General features: G+C 38.3%; 1 long non-coding RNA gene across 4 annotated transcripts in view; it reads right to left on the bottom strand.

The window, feature by feature from the left end:
- LOC147830780 (uncharacterized) overlaps nt 1–12,313 on the bottom strand; it is a 227,584-nt gene that overhangs the window by 37,551 nt on the left and 177,720 nt on the right. The window contains exon 4 of one of the 4 annotated variants that reach the window (XR_015526073.1): nt 10,278–10,432. The exons of the other annotated variants lie outside the window; for them this stretch is intronic. This is a non-coding gene — a long non-coding RNA (uncharacterized LOC147830780). The remainder of the gene's footprint in view (nt 1–10,277; nt 10,433–12,313) is intronic. 4 annotated transcript variants of the gene reach the window in all.

Below are 12,313 nucleotides of genomic sequence, written 5' to 3'. Positions count from 1 at the left end.
ATAGATCTGCAGAAGTGAGAGCAGATAAGAAGGAGCAAAGCCAGAAGTCGCTTTGTAGGCAAACATCAGAGCTTTGAATTTGATGCGAGCAGCAACTGGCAGCCAGTGCAAACGAATGAGCAGTGGAGTGACATGTGCTCTTTTAGGTTAATTGAAGACCACTCGTGCTGCTGCATTCTGGAGCAGCTGAAGAGGCTTGATAGAGTTAGCTGGAAGCCCGGCTAGTAGAGAGACACGTTAAACAAAACAAAACACGTTACCAAAACACAAAACACGTTACCAAAACTTTACCAAAACAGAGCAATTATAAACTAGCATTTATAGCTGCATAAGTTTAAAATCGAACCAATTATCTCTGCATGCTAGTCAGGACCTCTCACCACTTTACCAAATCACTTGAAACCTCAACTGTACAACGTGGGTTTAATACCTCAATTTGCCCAACTAATTCTTTGCTGATGCTGTTCCAGAGCAAAAAAAATGACAACTAGGTGTCACTGTAGAAACATTCGAAACATTTCGAAGCTTTGACACATTTGCTTCGACTGTTTTGAACAACCCAGGCTCAATCTGAAAACTTAGTCTTGTGGACGTTTCTGAACCACTAAAAACGTCATGGGAGGTTCGTATTTTTGCATTTTTTGTTTTCCCGAATCCGCAAGAGGCCGCTGTGTGTGCTTTTGACACATCTCAAATGTCTCTCGTGAGTGCCGTTCACACCTGCACTGTTCTCGTATAAACCCACCAGAGGCTGCTGTCGACCGACTGAATGACTGAATTGGCGACCAGCCAATCAACTGACCCACCCTCCTTCTTCCCTAAACCCAACCAATTTTACAGATTGACCCGCCCACCCGCTTATTTCCCTAAACCCAACCGACGGTTCACAAAAGCCGTCCCGAAAAAGCAAAGCCTTCATCTGATTTTTACCACGTTTTTAGATTTTACCACATCCTCACCCTGTTGTTTACTAATTTATTTCATTTTTTTGATTCTATTTTTGTCTAAACTGATTTCTGGAACCGCGATACCCCAGACTCAAACCCGGTTTGGCGGTCAACTCCTCTCTGCACCTCAAGTTCGCCGGCGTACACAAGCTAACTGAACAAACTGGTTGCGGTGGAAAAGCACTCCACACAAAGGTAAGCAGTCAGCTGGTAAGCGCCAAAAGGAATGCTCCAAAAAGGCTCCAGAAACGTACGCAGGACTACGTTTTCAGAATGAGCCTGTGTTGGTTTTGAAAGCCTTGCTTTTTTAGCTACTAGTAAAATCAGAAAACGTGTTAAAAGTCAGGGGCTTTTCTTTTTCTCGATTGCTTTTCAAAATACTGTTGACTGGATTTAGGGATGGGGTGGGTCAATCGGTGCTTTTGAAAACACTATTGGTTGGGTTTGGGAAGGCGGGTGGTTGGGGGGATCGGTCGGTTAATCAGTCATTCAGTTGACAGCAGCCTCTGGTGGATTTAAGAGAGAAGAGCAGGTGCCGATGGCACTCACGAGAGAAATTTGACATCTCAAAAAACATACACAGAGGCCTCTGTTCGATTTGTGAAAACAAAAACTGCAAAAAGACGTACCTCCTTGGACTTATTTTGGACTTATATCTCTAGAAATGTATATAAGGGTGCATTTTCAAAATGAGCCAGGGTGGTTTGTTTGCATGGTTTATAACATTTTCATCAGGATAGATGTTTTATATGGAATTATTCTGTGCTACTCCTGTTTATGTAGTGCTTTACGTTGGAATTAGCATTTAGCATATTTAGCACTAGTAATCATGTATACTTTAGTGGTGCCAAAAATGCGTAATTAAATTCGCCCAAACAGTTTTCCACCTTCTGCAACTTTTGCATTTAAATTAACGCAATTAGTAGATTCTAAAAGGCTAAAGCGACTTATAAATGAGAAACATTGCGAGCAGTTTATCATAAAAGCCAACAGCATTTCCAGCACACAATGCCAAGTTTTCAAGTGCAAACTCAAGAGGTTCCCAAGCAAAAAGGAGAACAAAAATGCAGGAAAGCAGTTTTCGTGTCGCAGTTCTGCTGTAGCTTTGTAAAAATGTGTGTAATTGTCCTCATAAACTGTCTTCACGAATGAATCCACACTGAAATCGAGCACACAAACTGTTATTATCAGAGTTAAGTGATCAGAAATCTTGTTAAAAGTATTGCAACCACAATTTAGAGATTTTTTAGAAGAATCTGCAGAGATAAAACAGAGTAAAAAAACAGAATAAAAATGTATGTTTTTTGACTTATCCAAGGCATACAAAACACCATGTTTTTGCAGATATTTAATGAACATGCTAATAGAACATGCTTGTAGGTAAATAATGCTGAGTTATTCACCTTTTATAACGTGTGTTCTTGTGTTTGAATTACTAACACAATCTCACAGCAATTCGTAACTTTTTGATTTAGCGGCTAATTTGTAGGAATTTGTACCATCTTATTTGTACTAGTTGCTTATCCCCCAATGACGGTTGGGTTTAGGGGTGTAAAATTGTAAATTTCCATACAATTGAACTTACACAAAATCGTAAGAATTAGCCATTAAACTGACAAAATGTAAAATACTCACATTTTCTCATGAGTTTAGACTGGAATTACTCACTGGGTTCCATTTGAAAGGGTTCATCCTTATACCCTAATCAAAATAATACCCAATAATCCAGTTAACAGTGTAAAGCCTGATCATTTGGCATGCTCGCTCCTGTTGGTGTCGTCAATTTGGCAACCTTTGGTTTTACCAAGTCGTCGTTGGGTGAACAAAAGCCAACCCAGGCTCATTCTGAAAACGTACCAATATATACATTTCTGGATATTGCTAAATACATCCTAGGATGTATGTTGCAGTTGTTTTAGCTAATCCACCAGAGGCTGCTGTGTTCACTTTTTGACATTTCGAATTTCTCTCGCGAGTGCCATTTGCACCCGATGTTCTTGTATAAATCCACCAGAGGCCACTGTTAACTGACTGACTGAATGATTAACTGACTGACAGATTCACTGACCCACCCTCCTCCTTCCCTAAACCCAACCAATAGTGTTTTCAAAAGTACCGATTGACCACCCACAACCTTCAGTTGTATATAGCAATCCAGAAAAAGAAAAGCCCTTGCCTGATTTTTACCACGTTTTCAGATTTTACCACATTCTCACCCTGTTATTTAGTTCTTAATTTTATTTTTGGTTTCTATTTTCATTTTAACCGATTTATGGAACTGTTCTACGCTGGACTTGAAACTTGTCGTCATAGACAACTACTCTCTGCGTCTCAAGTGCACCGACATACATGGCATCCAAGTGCAAAAAAGGAATGGTATCATACCGCCCCATAGCATTTGATTTAAAAATGAAATGCAGTCATACGTACCTCTGGCTACATAATTCGCAATCTCCAGAAATGAATATAGGGCTACATTTTCAGAATTTCAGAAAGAGCCTATGTTAGAAAAAGCACTCTCCAATATTTAGAATTTAGACTGCAGTACTTTGTTTAAACACAAGGTCCTATGTACATTTCATTTAATTCCCAAATTAAAGACCTGGTGGTTGTACCTTTAAGACCTTGTAAACATGTTCATCTCAAAATTATCACACACACTCATAATATCAAATGAGAATGATCAGAAAACTTTTCGTTAATTTCACTCTACAAAGATGTAGGCGCTACACCGAGTCAGAAACAGCACGAATCTGCTGTTTGAGTGTTACCTGGCCAAGACAGAGCTGAGTTTCTAAATAAAGCCAAACCATTATTAACATGCAAATGTGGGTGTTCATGCGTTGATGTTTTCATACACAGAGAGTCATTTCTGCAGCTTTGTGGATGGTCATTTGGAAATGGGTCTATAGAAGAGGAAGGAATAACTGATGCAGAGTCGTTGAATTATTAGAAAAGTAATGTACATCTGATTATCTTCTAATAATTAAAGGTCAGAAGTCAAATATTCCACTTACACAGTCATGTCATTTCATCAAGTGTGTTTACATAGAAATACAATGGAAAAAGTGGCACATTGGAATAGAAACACATTCTGTGTGAATGGTTCCTTATACGTACTATACATGCTAAGGGTGTCACGATCCTCCAAATCCTCGATTCGATTACATTTTCGATTCTTAAGTCACGATTCGATTCAATTTTCGATTATGAATTATTAATTAATTAATAACAAATTAATTATTTGTAGCCTACCGTTTAAACTACCTGACCTGCATGGTCTTTGTTTTACCCATAAACAAATCATACAGTAAATGAATAAAAGCAAGTTACACACATAATTACCAAAATCTATTGAATTAATCAATCTATTAAAGAAACGTTGGCTAGAATTCTGCATTTTAGGCTTAAATTATAGAGAGACATAGCAGATGAACCGAGACTGCATCAGATCGAGAAGCAGATCAATGTTGATCCTTCTTTCGAGCTGTCAGTGCGAAAATGAACAAAACAACAGGCCTAACACAACATATTATAAGATTAAAAACATGAAAAAATGATCTGATAGTAACTTCGGTCAATTTTCCTAACGGATAAACCAAGATCAGGTTGGATAAACAGCTCTCGGTAATATTTCAGCATGCTTTCACTTTCGCATTTACCGCTAAGAATGACATCTCGCCCTGCTCATCATTCTCTCTTCATATAGCCGTATAAATGGCTATTACACGATCATAATACAATGTGATATAGCCGGGTCGTTAGTTCATTGCATTGTTTTGTTTTCTCACTACAATCGATCTGCTCAATAGGGCAGAGACCGTCTCATTCAGGCAATCTCGGACTGATTGATTTGGCGCGGATGCGAGCGCAACTGCTGGATATATGCCAAACAAACCGCGCTAACGGGGGAAACGAGACAGATTCCGAAACAAACGTCTATGTGTGGAAGCACCGTAAGATTGTATTTGCACACAATTGACAGTCGCAGCACGCAGATCTGGCTCGATCTGGCAGGTAACAAGGCAGCACTGTACACTGGCCCGAGCATCTCGCACGCTGGCCCTGGGCCATCGGGCAGTCCTTATTGTCAAGCCCTGAAAGTTTAAGTTCTGTCAACGGGTCTCCTGCCTCTGCACAGTTTAACAAGCACTTCAACAAGCGTGTTTTTTCCTGCTTGGCAAGCCAAGCTGACGTGACATGGGGGCGTGGCAGCATCGACGATTCTATTTTTTGATTGGATAATCGAAATTGAGCATAAATTTTGATCGATATTGATGACAAAACTTTTAAACATTCCCATATAAGGATTTTACTTAAAAATGGTGAAAAAGTTTAACAAAAATTTTTCATGTTCAAAATGATGCATTTTCAATAACAAAAATGCTGTTTTTCTGTAAAACAAACAAGCTAAATATATAAAAAGTTTAACATTTTTGGTTGAAAATGTTAAGAGCCCCTCAAAACATGGTACCTATTGACTTAGATTTTGTCAAAAAAGTGGCTAATTTGCAGTCTTAAAGGTGCTGTTTGCTCTTCTAAAGCATAAAATACCTAAAAATAAGCAGAAATTTAAGAAACATGCTAAGAGAACATTCTTGTTTATCTGAAAAACAATGCTAAAGTCAGACATTCTGCTTTGAAAGTAGTGCGCTACGTGTCGAAACGTCTGTCTTTGTTTTGGTTCTTTAAACCTGCTCAATGCCAGTTTAGCCAATTATATTTCAGCACCCCGAGTTTCCTTCATGGAAAACATCATATTTAATTTATTCAGTCAGGAAGGCTCCCAAAGCATATGGCTACGACCAAAAATGTAACCTTCGGTGGACAGTAGCAGCCTCAGAAATTAGATGCAGATTCAGAGTTCCACATGAGGTTATAAATTAGTAAATAATATAAATATTACAAGCGTGAACATTTGGTGAGCAGGTTAAATTGTAACCACGTGTCCTAACAACATTCTCTGTGAGGAGATTTGAAGGTTAAATTTAAATACAGCCATTAAGAAGCACAGAATAGTGCACTTACTGCACTCCAGTGAAATGGTAAGGTTTACAATCTAATTAGTACATATTAAACCACTTTAAGATTTTTATATGTACATGCTGAATGAATGATATGTGTTGCCTTGCACTGAGTCACAGTTCTGAAGTTCAAACAGTTTCAAAATCTGAGGTAAACTATCTACTAATGCTGTAGTATGGCAACAAATGTCACTTAAAATGATATAATATTAAAAAAATAAAAAAATAAATAATAATAATAATAATAATAAATTTGATTTATAACGCGCTTTTTTAAAACCCAAATCGCTTACAAGAAATTAAAAACAACCAAGCATAGTAAACAATAAAAAATACAATAAAAAAAACAGTAAGAATAAAAAAAATATCACAAATTAAAAACAGTCCAAAAAAATGAGTTTTAAGTAGCTTTTTAAAAGTGTCCAATGAACCAGCATTCCTTATGTTAGTGGGAAGAGCATTCCACAGTTTGGGAGCACGAAAAGAGAATGCTCTACCTCCCATGGTGCGGATTCTGCAGCGAGGCTGAAACGGCGTAGGACTCGAGGCAGAGCGTAAAAAATGCCATTCAAACTCACATTATTAGCAATAAACACTGAATAAAGCACATGGGGTGCATCTGAGGCTATCATTGTCAATTTTCTGTCTTTTACCTTTGAGAAATAGAAGCCGTTTCAAAAATTTCAGGTGTTGGTTAGAACAAAAACTCCTTTTAGTATGGAAAATAGTTCTTCCATCACATGCTGTTGCTTTTAGTTAGAAAACTATTAAAAACAGTCCTAAATCAGTCTTTAGGCTCGATAGTCAGGCACATTCATGTCAATCTGGCAACCTGCGCTTGCGTGGAGCTAAGTGAAAATGTGTTTTGATCCAGGAGTGCAATACCTAGTTCAACCACTGGGTGTCAAACTTACATACGACTTTAAAAGTAGGAGTGCCCCAAAACCACACCCCTAAGCCAATTCATTATAATCATACTTAAATGCACGAATGAGATTGTACAAATTAATACAAATTCGTCATTAATTGCATTGATTATGAATCAGTTTTAGCTAAAAATCTTCTTTATTGCTCTGCTGAAGAAAAACTACATTTTGGCTAGCCTGAGGGTAAGCAAATATTTGGATGAACTGTCCTTTTATTGCTAGAGGTCTTCAGATACTATGTGGGAACGGTCATTGCCTCAAGAAAAGAATGAAAAATGCATCAAGTTTTACATTATCATGAAGTGAATATTGTGATATTCCACCGAAAACCCAATGTAAGCAGGTGGTATGTTGAACTAGCATTGCACCTGATATAAATTAAATAATTGCCATTGGTTTCAATGCAAACATGTCTTCTTTATATGCAAATTAGCCTTTGTAGATTGCGCCTCATTCATGAAACTTAACGCTGTTTGCCTGACGCAATTAGCGCTGTGCTATTACCACCCGCGGAAGCTAATTTCCATAATTATTTCAGTACCAAATTTGGATACCGCTCTTCCTTAGCAAACGTGTTTTGTGTTTATTCTCACCATCTTCTACTGATTCTTGCTGTTTAGCGGCTAATCCTGTGATTTTATGATTTCCCTCGACACAGAAAATCCATCCTGAGTCGAGAAAAAAAAAGAGTCGAGCGCAACCAAACGGCTTAATGATACACCGAGTAACATCAAGATTTAGTCCGGACGTTTCTCACACTAAAAAAAAGAAGAAGTCTGAATTAAATTACACAGAGAAAGATGCAAGATCACCTGAGAGCCCGAGATGCAAATGAATCTGTGGAAATTTGTGGCGTGAGTCATCAAGGTCATTGCAGAACGTCTAACTGAATTTATTTAAGTGCGTCATTGTTTATTTTAGAAGTGTCTGCACATGAATGGTGGAGATTCTCATCAAATGGCTTTGAGAAATGTACAACTACTCATGCTAAAGGTTACATTGGCTTCATTTTGAGAAGCGCATCTCTACCTTGAGTACCCAGACACATCTTTTACATTTATATGCATGAGAATGCAGGAGACAAGAATTTATTTGCATAATAAAATGACTTATTACCCAAAATTACTGAAATTTTATGCTCAAATGATGTTTTACCAACTACGCTTTATTAAAGTTTTACCAACTAGCCGCTCCATTAATAACAACTTGCTTAGTATCATAACCATAACTTCCAAGAAGGAAGTTTATAGTGAAAATCAATGGCTGAGCATAGATTTCTACGGAGACCCAGAAAGGATGTAGTGGAGGAGAAAAAAATTGGCTGGGTGAAAAAAAAATAATGGGTAGGGAAAAAAAATGGATGAAAGAAAAAAATGGGTGGGAGGTAAATATATATTTTTAAGTTTTTGCGTTCTGTCGCAGTTTTGCGTTCCCTTGCAAAGATGTTTTGCGTCCTCTCGCAAAACTGTTTCTCTACAAACACTTCCTGTTCACTTCACTTATGTAAACCTTCCCGTTTTTGCCGACATTCTCCCGTAATATACTATTTTTCTCTTATATGCAACCTCTGAACCAGTGAATGTATACGCGCTGACTGAGAGTCGCGCTCCATACAACAAACTGATCGCAAATCAGCTTCTGTACATGCCATTTACAGAGGAGCAAAAGTGCAGGAAAGTTTTGGATTTGGTTTAATGTTTAAACAGAAAAATACACTAAATAATATGTAAACATCTCCGTCCTGCATGTTTTATTTTGAACAGCTAATTTTCTCTTAAATGAGCACAAACAGTAATGGAAAGCTTTCATTATAGATCTGTGCATTCTTACAGAGACACCTCTGCTATCAAACAAAACAAAACATGAGATTCATTTGCTGCTCACTTGTTTGATAACAGAGGTTGACAGAGTTATGACTTTAACTTTTGCTGCATGATTTTTTATTGTGGGAGAAAACCGCAGCACCCGGGGAAAACCCGTGGAGAACATGCAAACTCTGTGCAGAAAGTGTCGGTTGGCTCAGCTAGTGTTTGAACCAACGACCCCCTTGATGTGGCGGCAACAGTGTTAGCCACCAAGGCACCATGTCGCCTGCACTTAGAATTGAGGAGGACGGAGAAGGGATGGATGGGGGAATTTCCAAAACGAAGATCAGGAATGAAGTTTAGGCTGGATTTTTATTTTAAATTCAGAGTGATCCGATTGGCTAGTTAGTACTTAGCGATAGGGATCAGTTGTCGTCAATCCTATCATGTGATCCTCTCGAAATTAGTTAAAGAAACTTCATTTAAATGCATCTACTGTTTGCTCTCTGCAACTCTCACATGGTCACCCACTAAGGCTAAGCAGGGCTGCGCCCGGTCAGTACCTGGATAGGAGACCACATGGGAAAGCTGCCAGAAGTAGTGTTACTGAGATCAGTATGGGGCGCTAAACCTGCGGTCTGTGTGGGTCCTAACGCTGCTCAGTGAGTGCCGTCTTTCGAATGAAACACTAAACTGAGGTTGTCCCTGCCATCTGATGCTTTTTCAACCCTTGACAGTAACAAACTCCATCTCGGACCATAACAAACAAAAACCAAAAGAGCACAACTCTTACCCGTGGATCACTCCGCTCGTGCATCGATGAAAAACACAGCTATCTGCGAGAACTAATGTGAATTGAATCATCAAGGTGGATGCTGCACACTAGTGGTGGATGAGGAGATTCCCTCTCCAGAAAAGCGCTATATAAAAGTAAGGAAGTATTATTATTATTATTATTATTATTATTATTATCATCATAAAACATTGTAATCTTATGAGAATAAGGACTTAATATTAGAAGCATTTAGCAAATATTTTAATATGAATAAATCTTTAAGGTCTGTAAACCACTGTTTTCCATTAGCCACCTCTGTTCTGATTGGTCAGCTAGCCATAAGTCTGGTTTCATTGGTTTTTGCAATATTTATTTCATGTCAAAAACGAAACACCCTTTTTAGAGAGTTCATATTTAACAGGCAGACATAGATTATGCAAATTAGTTACATTAGACATGTTGACATACCGTAGATCGGTAACATTCGAAAAATGTAGCGACTCATAAAGATAATTTAAGGATGATTCTTTCTTTTGAGAAATAATATTATTCACACATTTTTAGATTATTTTTGCAGACTCTTTACATTGAAGAAATGCTACACTAAAAAAACAACATAGGCTCAGTCTGAAAATGTAGCCCGATATACATTTCTGGAGATCGCAGATGTAGTAAGAAGTATGTATGGCTACTAATGGCTACTAATGTAGTAAGAAGTATGTATGGCTGCATTTCATCTTTAAAACGAACACTACGGTGTGGTATGACGCATTCCTTTTCACACTTAGCTGACCACTTACCTCCATATGTATGGCTTTCCTGCTTTTACCACTTTGTTCAGGGGCTTGCAGTGTTCGGACTTGAGACGCAGAGAGGAGTTGACCATGATGACAGGGTTTGAGTCCGGTTCCAGAAGAGAAGAACGGTTCCAGAAAGCAGGTAAGACAAAAACAAGCTAAAAAATTAAATAAACAAGTAAATAACAGGATGAGAGTAAGGTAAAAATCTGAAAATGTGGTAAAAATCAGGCGGCTTTTCTTTTTCTGGATTGCTTTTGAAAACACTATCGGTTGTGTTTAAAGAAGTGGATGATCCCTGTTCAATCGGTGCTTTTTAAAACACAATCAGTTCAGCTGGGTTTAGGGCAGGGGGTGGGTGGGGTTATCAGTCGATCAGTCAGTCGACAGCAGCCTCTGGTGTATTTACGCAAGAAAAGCAAGTGTGAATGGCACTAATGAGAAAAATTTGAGATCTCAAGTGTACACAGCAGCCTCTGGTGGATTGGTGACAACAAACAAAAACTGCAAAAAAATTGTACCTCCTGGAACGTATTTGGAACTCTCTAAAAATATATATAAGGGTACATAACAGTCAGAATAAGCCTTGGTTGAAAAAAAAACTCTGAAAAAAAGTTCCTTCAAGTGATCCAAACACAAATCGATTTTGACTTAATTGTTTTTACAAATTTAAGTCGAATGAACATCAAACACTTAAGTTGCCCCATAAAAACTCAAAAATTGTCTTGATTTAGCTCATTTTAAATAAGTAGTTTGAACAAAACTCCTTTATTGAGTGTACGTTACAAACTGGAATTAAGATATTTTTCAAAAACCCACCTGACCTGCTCTTTAACTAGCTTTAATTACTGTGCCTCATTACCTACCCATTAGTTCCCATCACTAGCCAATCAATTTGCCTCATTGCAATTATAAAAACAGCTTACTCTGTAAGATCACAGACCATCTGCCTCATCACTAACCCAACACTTGGGCTGCTTTCCAAACCACTTATAGACACGCATTTGCAAAGTTCTCTTTCCTTGATCCCTCAGGGGAATCTCCAACGCCATTTTGAAGTGTGTTCCACTTCATCAAGTAAATGAGGGAAGCTTACATGGATATACCCCTGATCCCTCGATTTTGACCAAGGGAGCTAGCCGGCTTCATATGTCCACTCCAGCACCTATATGTCCCAGCGACTGTGTAGTTCCCAAGCGCCCAAGGGTTTAGGGCGTTTCATTCAGATGTTCCACTTGTCGAAAAGTTGGCGAAAGTGACGAATTAAAAAACCTAGAGAGAAACCAGGCTCAGCTGGGCACGACCATTACACCTGTGACCAAATTTCTTGTGCAGAGCTGCAGTCTAGGCACCGGAGACTAGAGAATGCTGGACCTCAGCAAAGACTTGTCTGTCCCTGGAGCGTCACAGGAATCAGTCTCATGCTCTCCACTCCATCCAGGATTGGATTCATCAGTAATCCTACACTAGTCCATCACTGTCACATTCCTTACGTGATAATGGGCTAGTGATGAGGGCAATTAATAGGCTATGAAATATAGCGAGATCTTCTATTCATTCTCTTCTATAATCTGTTGCTTGAATTCATTGTTAACGTACACTTATCACCTACTCTACCTTACTGGGGTTGCCATTGCTAACCAGGTTAATGATAGGATAATAGCGCTAAAGTTGAAGAACAGTAATCTTTTATGAGATTGATTGTAATCCCTCTTTACTTTACATTAATCAATCACTCTACCTGATAAGTGGGTTAATGGATAGATAATGGGTTAAGGCTGAAGTACAGTAATGTTCAATGAGATTGTGTTTAAGTTCCCACTTAATCTCAGTGCTACTTGATTTATAACTTAACTCCACCTCAATCCATCATTCCACCCGAATGGTAACTGGGTTGATGATGGTATAATGGGTGCAGGTAATTTTTTATGAAATATTGTAGTCTCTTCACTAACCCATCACTTACACCCTACAATAATCCACCACTCTGCTCCATTTGGATAGCTATTGCTAACATTTTACATAGCATTACATTATAT

This window comes from Danio rerio, chromosome 25, assembly GCF_052040795.2.
Source record: "Danio rerio strain M-AB ecotype USA chromosome 25, GRCz13ab, whole genome shotgun sequence".
Classification (NCBI taxonomy): domain Eukaryota; kingdom Metazoa; phylum Chordata; class Actinopteri; order Cypriniformes; family Danionidae; genus Danio; species Danio rerio.
The sequence above is the reverse complement of the archived record's forward strand: the minus strand, read 5'-3'. Positions and strand labels throughout refer to the sequence as shown.